This window comes from Heterocephalus glaber, unplaced genomic scaffold, assembly GCF_053883595.1.
Source record: "Heterocephalus glaber isolate CG9 unplaced genomic scaffold, H.glaber_assembly_v1.0 deba00001150, whole genome shotgun sequence".
Lineage (NCBI taxonomy): Eukaryota > Metazoa > Chordata > Mammalia > Rodentia > Bathyergidae > Heterocephalus > Heterocephalus glaber.
Window position 1 is genome coordinate 2,598,606 of NW_028258204.1, and position 11,454 is coordinate 2,610,059.

Consider the following 11,454-nt stretch of genomic DNA (forward strand, 5'->3'; position numbering starts at 1 on the left):
TATAATCTTTTTAAAGGTTATGTTACATTCTGTTTAAAGTATTTGGGGGGAAATTTTGCATATTTGTTAAACGAGGAAATTGGCCTATAGTTTTCTTTTTTAGTTGATTCTTTGGTGTTAGGGTATCAGGATAATTTTAGTTTCAAAGAATTAGTTTGAGCATGTTCTTTCCTTTTCAATTTCAGGAAATGATTTGAAGAATACTGGCATTAGTCCTTCCCTGAAATTCTGCTAAAATGCAACAATGAATCCATTTGGTACTGGGTTTTTCTTTCTTTCTTTTTTATTTTATTGGCTATAGTTTATTTGTTTACTTGTTGAGAACTCTGTATTTTTTACTTTTGTTGTTTGTGGGTTTGCTTGTTTGTTTGCTATTAATTTAATTTAATTTTATTAGTATATGTTTGCAATTCATGTAGTTTATAATCATCTCGGGGAGTGGTTACATGTACCTATTACAGCTTGCTTTCTTTTTTAATGGCCTTCCCTTTCCCTCTCCCTCTCCCCTCCTCCTCTGGTTCCCCAATCACCTTTTTCATATTTGTTGCTATTGTCTTAGCTCATGTTATGGCATGACATTGATTTATATTGATTGGAGTTATTAAGATCTTGTACATAGTACATCATTACTCCTCTCATTTCCCCTTCTCCTCCTCTTCAACCCTCGTCCTTTTTCCCTTGGACCACTGCCCTATCAGACAAGATCCATCCACTTGTCCCTTTCAATTAAACCTTTATCATTTTCTTTGTTTGTACTTTGCCTTCCTCAAATGAAAGGTACCATATGGCATTTAAGCTTGTGTGTCTAATTCATTTCACTCAACATTATATTTTCCAGGTGCATCCATTTTCCTACAATCCCTCAAATTTGTCATTCTTTATAACCATGTAGTATTCTATTATGTATAGATACCACATTTTGTTTATCCAATCATCTGTTGATGTATATACAGGCTGCTCCAAGGTTTAGCTATTCAATTGTGCCACTGTACATTGATATGCAAGTATTACTGTAGTGTGATGACTTAACCTTTTAGGGGAAGATACTTAGCAGGGAAATAGCTGGGTCATTTGGAATTCCTTATTTCATTTCTTTGAGAAATCTCCATACTGATTTCTGTATTGGTTGTACTAGTTTGCATTTCAACCAACAATGCAGGAGAGTTCCTTTTTCACCACGGACAAGCCAGCGTTTGTTATTGTTTGATTTCTTAATGATTGTCATTCTTTCCGGAGTAAGATGGAATCTCAGTGTTGTTTTAGTTTGCATTTCTCTAATGGCCAAAGATGTTGAATATTTTTTCATGTATTTATTGTCCATTTGTATTTCTTCCTCTGTCAAGTGTCTGTTCATTTCTCTTGCCCATTTCTTGACTGGGTCTTTAATTTTTGTGGGTTAAAATTTTTTTTTTGGAGCAGGGAGTCTTTGTATATTCTGTCTGAGAAGTGGCTGGCAATTTTTTTTCCCATTTTGTAGGTTATCTCTTCACTCTACTGATTGATTCTTTTGTTGTACAGAAGCTTTTTAGTTTGATATAATCCCATTTGTTGATTCTTGCTGCTATTTCTTATTCAACTGGGGTTCTATGTAGAAGATCCTTTTCTACACCTATATCTTCAAGTGCTTTACCCATTTTATCTTCCAGAATTTTTAATGTTTAGATCTTTGATCCATTTTGATTTTAATTTAGTGTGTGGTGAGAGATAAGGGTCAAGTTTCATTCTTCTAAAAGCAGATAACCAGTTTTCCCAACATCACTTGTTGAATAGGCTATCTTTCCTCCAACATATGTTTTGGCCCCTTTGTCAAAGCTAAAATAGTTGAACATGTCTCTGAAGATTTCTGTATCCTTGATTCTGTTCCAATGTTCCATATGTCTGTTTTTGTTCCAGTACCATGCCATTTTTATCACTATTTCTTGTAGTATAGCTTCAAATCTGGTATTGCTATGCCATTTTCTTTGCTTTTATTGCCCAAAAGTACTTTTGCATTTTGAGGTCTCTTCTGGTTCTATATGAATTTTAGGATTTTTTCCTCTAGATATATAAAGAATGCTGTTGGTATTTTGATTGGGACTGCATTGAATTTGTATAACAATTTTGGAAGTATAGCCATTTTGACAGCATTTTTTCTGCCTATCCTGGGGCAAGGAACATCTTTCCATTTTTTGATGTCCTCTTCAATCTACTTCAGAGTACTCTACCTTTTTGTGCAGACGTCTTTTACTTCTTTGGTTAAATTAACTCCTAGATATTTCATTTTCCTTGAAATGACTATGAATGGTATTGTTTTCATAATTTCTTTCTCATCCTGTTCATTGTTGGTATATACAAATGCTAATAATTTTGTTTGCTGATCTTGTATCTTGCTACTTTTCTGAAATTGGTTATTAATTCTGAAAGTTTTTTAGTGGAGTTCTTTGGGTCTCCTATGTAGAGTATCATATCATCTGCAAATAATGATAATTTGAGTTCTTCCTTTCCTATATATATACTTTTATTTCTTTCTCTTGTCTAATTCCTCTCCCTAATGTTTCAAGTACTATGTTGAATAGGAGAGGTGATTGTGGACATCCTTATCTTGTTTCTGATTTCAGAGGGAATGCTTTCAGTGTTTCCCAATTTAATATGATGCTTGCTTTTGGCTTATAGTTTTCTTTTTTCCCACTAAGTATATTTGTACATTTTAGCTATAAAATACAATTACATTCATCATTGGAATCTTATACCGTTACATGATGTATCTTGGTTCTTACTTTTTCCCCTTCCCCTGCCCTCCCTTTACCCCCTCCACTCTTCCCTATTTGCAAAGACTTTGTTTCCAGTTTTTTCTTTTTGCATATTTTCTCTTTTCCCTTCTTTCCTTTCCCCTGCCCCTCCCACTTCCTACTCTTTTAGACCTTTTCTTCCTATTATGCAATATCAGTTATACATTTTTTAAATTACAATATCAAAATTTAGAGGACATTACCACAGATTTTATATAATTTAAAAGGATATAGAAAGCATATTACAAAAATCTTTTTAAAATAAATTTGACTTCTATGAAGTACCTTGGAAATAAAAAGAAACAAGTAGCATAGGATTGGCAAGGGAGAAGTAAAATCTTTATATGTAGATGAAATGATCATCTACAGAGAAAATACTAAGAAATCTCTAGGAGCCCATAGAACTTGTATTTGAATTTAGCACAATTAGAAAACACAAGATACATATAGAAATTCATGTCTATGTATACTTGCTATAAATGAGAATTGAATATTGAAATTTAAAAGTTATGTAGGAGTACAAAGGACTTAGAAAAGTGAAAAGAAAAAAAATAGTGTTGGAAGACATTTATTACCTAATTTTAAGACTTCCTCTAAAGCTGCAGTAATCAGGGCAGTGTTGGTGTAAGCAAAGACATATAGATCATGGGAAGAAAACAGAGAATCTAGAAATAGGACCACACATACATGGTCCACTGAGTTTCAAAAGATTATTTAACATTAACATTTTATAGAACATAACTCAAATCAAGAGCAGAGGAAAAGATAGTGTTTTCAGCAAATGGTACCAGACCACCTGGTAGCGTATATAAAAAATTAACCTCATTCCTTTATTTCCATGCATAAAAATAACTTAAAAGGATCTGTGAACCTAAATCTCTGAAAGACTAAAACTATAAAACTTTAAGAAGAAATTATAAGGGAAAATGTTCATGAATTTAGGGTAGGCAAGAATTTCCTAGGATACAAAAAACATGATGTATAAAAGGAAAAAATTGATAAATGAGATTCCATCAAAATTTAAAACTTTAAATGACATTGTTAAGAAAATGAAAAGTAGTCTTTAAACAGACCGTATGTATAATACACATAACCTATGAACAGAATATATAAAGAACACTTGCAATGTCCCTTGTGGCTTTTGCTGTCTTCCACTACCATGAACTGTTACACCTCTGCCACCCTGCCTTGGAGCCAGCCAATTATGGACTGAAACCTCTGTGAACTGTTCTACATGAAACATTTCCTCAACACACATTCCTCATGAATGGTCTCATTCAAGGTGTAAAGGGCCTGCTCTCTTTTCTGAGTGCCCCACTCATAGGCGCTCTTGCTGATGTGTGTGGAAGAAAGCCTTTTCTCCTTGGCACAGTTTTCTTCACTTGCTTCCCTATTCCACTGATAAGGATCAGCCCATGGTGGTATTTTTGTGATGATTTCTGTATCTAGAGTCTTCTTAGTTACATTCTCTGTGATATTTGCCTATGTAGCTGATATTACTCAGGAGCACGAATGAAGTACTGCTTATGGATGGGTCTCAGCCACCTTGCAGCTAGTCTGGTCAGCAGCCCAGCCATTGGAGCATACCTTTCTGCCAGTTATGGAGACAGTTTTGTGGTGCTGGTGGCCACAGTGGTGGCTCTTCTGGGCATCTGCTTCATATTGGTAGCTGTTCCAGAATCTCTGCCAGAGAAAATAAAACCAGTTTCCTGGAGAGCTCAGATTTCTTGGAAACAAGCAGACCCTTTTGCGTCATTGAAGAAAGTTGAAAAAGATTCTACTGTCTTACTTATCTGTATCACTGTATTTCTTTCATATCTTCCTGAAGCTGGACAGTATTCAAGTTTTTTTTCTGTATCTCAGGCAGGTCATAGGTTTTGGATCTGTTAAAATTGCAGCATTCATAGCTATAGTGGGAATTCTGTCTATTGTGGCCCAGACAGTCTTTCTTAGCATCTTGATGAGATCACTGGGGAATAAGAACATTGTCCTCCTTGGCTTGGGCTTCCAAATGCTGCAGTTGGCATGGTATGGTTTTGGATCTCAAGCCTGGATGATGTGGGTGGCAGGGACTGTTGCCGCCATGTGCAGAATCACATTCCCAGCGGTCAGTGCCCTTGTCTTTCAGAATGCAGAGCCAGATTAACAAGGAGTTACCCAGGGAATCATAACTGGAATAAGAGGACTATGTAATGGCCTGGGGCCAGCATGGTATGGCTTCATATTCTACATGTTCCATGTTGAACAGACCAAGTTGGGCCCAGAATTGAATTCTGGCAGTGGTGCCCTACAGGGAGCTGTCATCCCAGGCCCACCATTTTTATCTGGAGTATGTATAGTTCTTATGTCTTTTCTGGTTTCCTTATTCATCCCTGAATACTGTAAAGCTAGTGGAGTTCAAAAACACAGCAACAGCATCAGTGGTAGCCTGACCAACACCCCAGAGTGGGGCAGTGATAAGGACATTGAACCACTGCTGCAAGACAACAGCATCTGAGAGCTTTCCTCCTTTGAGGAGCCTGGGAGTCAGAGTACTGAGCTGTAACTTGAAGAAGGGGAGTTCTGCAGATGTGAACTCTCAGAGCCTTCAGGGGAGCCACACCACATGGAGACTTCATGGTGCTGGAGGGGCCAGGTTGATAAGTGATTCCTTCTTCCTTCTACCCTCTATCTCTCTCTTCTTGTTCTTTGTTTCCATTCTTTTTCTGTTTGTACATTAGAACAAAGTAGTGTGCAAATAGTGTGCCGCTGTCAAAGTTATCTGGAATCCAAACTTTGAATCTCAAATAGAAAATGTCGTATCTCTCAGAAAAAAAATGCCTTTCTGCTGGGCAGGGTGATACATGCCTGTAATCCCAGCATTCAAAGACTGAGGATCACAAGTTCAAAACTGGCCTGGACTACAAGGCAAGTTCAAGGCCAGCCTGGACTACACAATGAGACCATGTCTCAAAAAAGAAGAGGCTTTCCTTTAATAACTGGAGTAAGAGAGACAGTGCTCTTTCTACACTCTTTTCATTAGAAAGTGCAGGATTGTAGTGGAACTACCATCTAGGGCAAGATTTCAGGTAAAGGTTCCCTTCTTTCTTCCTTCCTCCTCCTCTGGATGACACCCTTTTAGCCCACAGGTATTGATGAGTGGCCACTCTTAAGAGTAACCACTCAGTATCAGGGATCCATTGCCTTTGTCCAAAGGTCAAACAAAAAACTATAGTTTTACCCTCCCTTTGTTTTTTTCTATTTCCTATGCTTTTCTAGAATAAACAAATAATATTGACTAATGATCATCTTTAGCAGATGAAGGAAATCTTTCTTACAAATTGAAATCATATTAAAATAGCAAATCAGATTACTGCACCTAGCATCCTGGTCAGATCCACAGTGATTTTACAGAGCAAAACAAAACCTCATCTAGTTGGGTGTAATGGTGCACACCTGTAATCCCAGCTACTCGGGAGGCTAAGGCAGGAGTATTGTGAATTCAAGGCCAGCCTGGGCAACACTGCAAGACCACCTGTCTCCAAAAAAAGAAAAAAAAGTCTTCTAATGGCAACAAAGAAATGGAGGATTAAACTTCTTAGAAAGTTTTTAATAATTTGAACATTCCTGAGAGGCTGAGAGTTAGTTACTGCACACCAGTGGAGTTTATATCTCAGTTCTCTTATAATATATTATTACTATTTGCTTTTTCCCACATCTCCCATGTCCTCCTCCTTAGTTTTTCTCATCCATCACACACCTACCTTAACTGCTATGTAGTATGCATTTGTTTTCAGTTAATCTTTATTTCAATGTCTTTATCAGATTTCTGAATCTCATGGGATATGCACATTAAATTCCTTTATAAAATACGAGGTTTTAGTGAAGTCCAGTTTCGTAAGTGTCTTGCTAATTTTTTGAGATGTTTTATGGACAAAGACAACTTTACAGATTTATATGTATTTTGCTGCACAGTAAATGGACCGTTAACTAGGGCCTTCCAATTTAACAAAGCACTCCTTTGAAAGTTTTATAGGTATGAAATATATGTAGATATTTGTAAGGGTTTTAATTTTTTTGATGGAGTGCTGAGTAAATCTTGTATTTATATATGTAATGAAAGTATTGACAGAAAAAATATATACAACTTTTATAAAGGATTATGTGCTGACTGAATACATTTAAAAGAAAATATATTTTGAAACCTGTTCAGATATGGACAGAAATAACATATCTTTTTACTGCTATTGGTTTTTAGGTTAAGCTTCCTAATGTATAATAAATTTGCAATGGTTATAAAAAAAAGAACACTTACAGCTCATTAATAGATAAGCCAATTAAAAAGTAGACACGAGAAGATGATCAATAGCCAGTACAGAACAAGGAAAGGTGTGCAACACTGGAATCATAAAAATACTAATCAGTACAATAACAAGATTGTATTATACACTCATTAGGGAGATGAAGTTAAAAGTTTTAAAAGAACAAATGTCAGCTTAGGTATGAACCAGTTAGAACTTTCTAATACTGCTAATGTGAATGTAAAATGATAAAATCACTTTGAAAAACAATATAGAAATTTCTTGTATTACTGTTAAGAACCAACAGTTCTGTTCTTAAGTTTTTACTTAAGAAGAATGAAAACACATGTTCACAACAGATTTGTACATACAAGTTAACTATCCCTTATCTGGAATTCCTGGGACCAGAAGTGTTCCAGATTTTTGTTTGAAATCCACTTGATCTGCAAAGAGGATAGCTATTCCTGCTTTTTGGGGGGAGAGGGGGTTTCCAATCGTATGGAGTATGGTTTTCCACCCTTTAACTTTCAGTCTTTGAGTTTCTTTTTGAATTAAGTGTGTTTCTTGTGTGCAGCATATTGTTGGATCTTGCTTCTTGATCCATTCTGCCAGGCTATTTATTTTGATTGGTGAATTGAGACCATTAACATTGATGGTTATAACTGGTATGTATTGACTTATCATTGTAATGACTTTTTTTGTTAGATTCTCCCCCTTTGCATTTAATTTCTTGTAGTGCCTGTTGGATTCATTCTGCTGGGCTTCCTGGGGTTGTGATCCTTGTTGTCTTTTCCTAGGATATTGTCTAAAATTTTTTGAAGTGCTGGTTCCTCAGGTGCTCTTTGTCATGAAAGTGTCTTCTTTCTCCATCAATTTTGAAAGATAGTTTTGCAGGGTACATCAATCTGTGTTGGAGGCTGTTTTCCTTTAGGGCTTGAAATATGTCACTCCAAGTTCTTCTTGCCTTGAGGGTTTGCATTGAGAGGTCTGCTGTGATTCTGATGGGCTTTCCTTTGTATGTGATTTGTTCCTTTTCTCTAACTGCTTGTAGAATTTTGTTCTTCTGTTGGGTTTCTGGAATTTTAACTATTATATGCCTATGTGTAGTTTGTTTGTTTGTTTGTTTTTTGATCAAGGCTATTTGGAGTCCTATATGCCTCACTTATCTGTATGTCAAGTTCTTTTCCTCTGCTTGGAAAGTTTTCTGCCATCATTTCTGTGAACAGTATTTTTATGTCATCTGCAGACTCTCCTGTTTCTTCATTGACTCTGATCAGTCTTATGTTATTATTCTTTGCCTCGTCTAGCAGCTGCTGGATTGATTTCTCCCTTACTATTTTAAAGAAATTTTTCTTTTCCTGGTCACTAATTGCAATCTTATCTTCTATATCTGAAATCCTGTCCTCACATTGGCTCATTTTGCTGTATAAGCTTTCAATACAGTTTTTAAGCTCCTGGAAATCTGTTTGCATCTGTTTTATGGTTTCCATTTGTTTCCTATGTTGGGATTCCATCGTGTTCCTCAGTTCCTCTATTTGTTCATCTGTGCCCTCTCTAGACTTATTAATCATGCCTTGCACTCTGGGCACAATCTCTGGTGATTACTCAGAAATTATTTCTGATTTCATTTTTTCCAGATCCTCTTTTATTGCCAGTTCAGGGAGTCCAGGTGGTTGAGTATCAGATTGTTCCATCTCATTTCCCTTTGGGGTTGCTTTAGGTGATCTGGAAGTCTGTTTTTGAGACTTGTTTGCATGTGTTCTCATCTCAATGGGGTGGGGGGCTGCTGGCACCTGCACTGCTCACCTCCTCTGGGCTGGGGGTGGGGGTACAGTGGCCCAGAAGCCTCCTCCTGGACACTGGGTACAGCTCACCTTCTCTGCACTGGGGGGGGGGGGTGATCCAGCAGCCCAGAAGCCTCCTCCTGGGCACTGGGAGTGGCTGACCTCCTCTGTGCTCTAGTTTTCTTTTTTTAGTTGATTTGTTGTCTGGTGTTAGTATCAGGGTAATTTTTGCTTCAAGGGATGAGTTTGGCTGTGTTCTTTCCCTTTCAATTTCAGGAAACAGTTTGAGAAATATTGGCATTAGTCCCTCCCTGAAATTCTGGTGAAATTCAGAGAATCCATCTGTCCTGTGTTTTTCTTAATTGGTATGGTTTTTATAAATATCTCTGTTACATTGCCTGTTACTGGTCTATTCAGGATATCTGTAGTTCAATTTGGGTAATTCATGTGTATCTAAGAACTCATCTATTTCTTCTAGATTCTCCAATTTATTAAAATACAAGTTTCTGAAGCAGTTTCTTATAGTGCTCTGGATTTTTATCAGAAACCACTTCGATATTGCACTTCTAATTCCATTGATATAAGTTGTTTCTCTCTCTAAGTTTAGCTAAGAGTTTGTCAGTCTTATTTATCATTTCATTTTATCTACTTTTGAATAGTTCTATCGATTTATTTGTTTTCACTTCATTTATTTCCACTCTGATCTTTATAATTTCTGGTATTCTACACATTTTCAATTCAGAGTGCTCTTATTTTTCAGTGACCTTGAGATTCATTGTTAGATACTTGGTTGACATTGCTCTATTTTTCAGAGCATTGTGGGCACTCACAATTATAAGCATCCTTTGTAGAATTACTTTCATTTTGTCTCATGGGCACTGGTGTGTTGCACTACCATTGTCCATTGATTCTAGGAACTTTTGAAATTCTTCCTTGATACCTTTTATACCCATTGGTTACTCAATAGTGTAGAATTTAATCTCCATAGGTTTGCAGAATTCCTGTGGTTCATTTTGCTCATTTATGGTTTCCTTCCACTATGATCTGATAGTACTTACTTCTTTTAACATCCTTCATTGACTAAGATATGGACTATTTTGAAGAACATTCTGGGTATTCTGTTGGTGGATGAGACACTGTAATTATCTGTTAACTCCATTTGTTCAATAGTACTGTTCAACTTTGATATTTCTTTGTTGATTTTTCATCTAGTTGCTCTGTCTGTGACAGTAGAGTATTAAATTCCCAACTATACTGTATTTGTGTCTATTTGTCCTTTTATTTCCAATAGTTTGTGCTATGAAATTGTTGCACTAACATCAATGCATATATAATTTCTATTATCTCTTTTCTTTTGAACAGTTCCCTTTACCAGTGGGTAGGGATCTTCTTTGTCTCTTCTGACCACTTTTACCCTGAAGACCTCTTTATGTGAAAATAGGATAGCTACTCCTGTTTGCTTTCAGGATTCAATTGCACAAAGTACCATTTCCATCCTTTCATTTTCAGTCTATGGGTTTTTCTGTGGATAAACTGTGTCTCTTGCAGGCAACAGAGATTCAGATTTTGTTTTTTTGATCCAATCTACCAGTCTGTGTATTATAATTGGGGAGTTGAGACCATTTACATTGAACTCTATTGTTGACAGCTATTTACTGGATGCTGTCATTGTGTTCTTTTTGCAGTGTTGATTTCTCTTTTTTTCCTTAAATTCTTTTATTGGTACATTGTAGGTATACAATATGTTTACATTTATCATTGGGTGCTTGTACCTGTACGTGATGTATCTTGGTTCTTACTTTTTCCCCATTACCTGTGTGTCCTTCACCCCCTCCACCCTTCCCTATTTACATAGACTTCATTTCCATTTTTTTTCTTTTCTCATAATTTTTCCTTTCCATTCTTTCCTTTCCCCTTCCCCTCCCACCATCCCTACACCTTTGGACCTTTTCTTCCTATTTCAAATTATCAATTATTCATTTTAATCATTTTAATCCTTATTTGCATTTTCAGTTTCTCACACTAGAGAAACTATTCGGTATTTACACATGTGCTTCCTATTTATTTCACTTAAGAGTATGGCCTCAATATGCATTCATTTAGCTATAAATGTCTCTAGTTTCCCGTTCTTTATGGCTGAGTAGTACTCCATTTTATTAAAAAAAAACACACACATCTTCTTTATCCAGTTTCCAGCTAATGGGCACTTGGGCTGTTTCCAAGCTTTAGCTATTACAAGCCATGCCACTATAAACATAGGTGCACATATATCACTGTGGTATGTGATAGGTCTTCCACTACCTCAGCAGCCATTATGTATAGTAGCTGCCCTCTTCCTACAGTGCCTTGCCCCCTCCCCTGTGTGACGTCATGCCAAGATGGTTGCTCCCACCAAAGAACAAACCCTTCTTCCCAGCATGCCCCTGGTCTCACCTATAGAGTAACCTAATACTCACTCACCTCCTACCACCTAGTAACGTCCCGGGCTCCTCCACTCCCTGATCACTACCTCACTCAACCCTGCCTCAGCCCCTACAAACTCCACCCCTGTCTCTATAAAAGACTCTCCCTGCCTCGGCCATGTTGCTTTTTGTCTCTCCTTTGTTCAGAGACAGCCCGGCA

The 11,454-nt window shown here is 36.9% G+C and overlaps 1 pseudogene; it reads left to right on the forward strand.

Moving 5' to 3' along the window:
- Positions 1-3,944: 3,944 nt before the first annotated feature.
- On the forward strand, positions 3,945-5,265 carry LOC101708430 (solute carrier family 71 member 2 pseudogene; annotated as a pseudogene).
- The last annotated feature ends 6,189 nt before the right edge of the window (positions 5,266-11,454 follow it).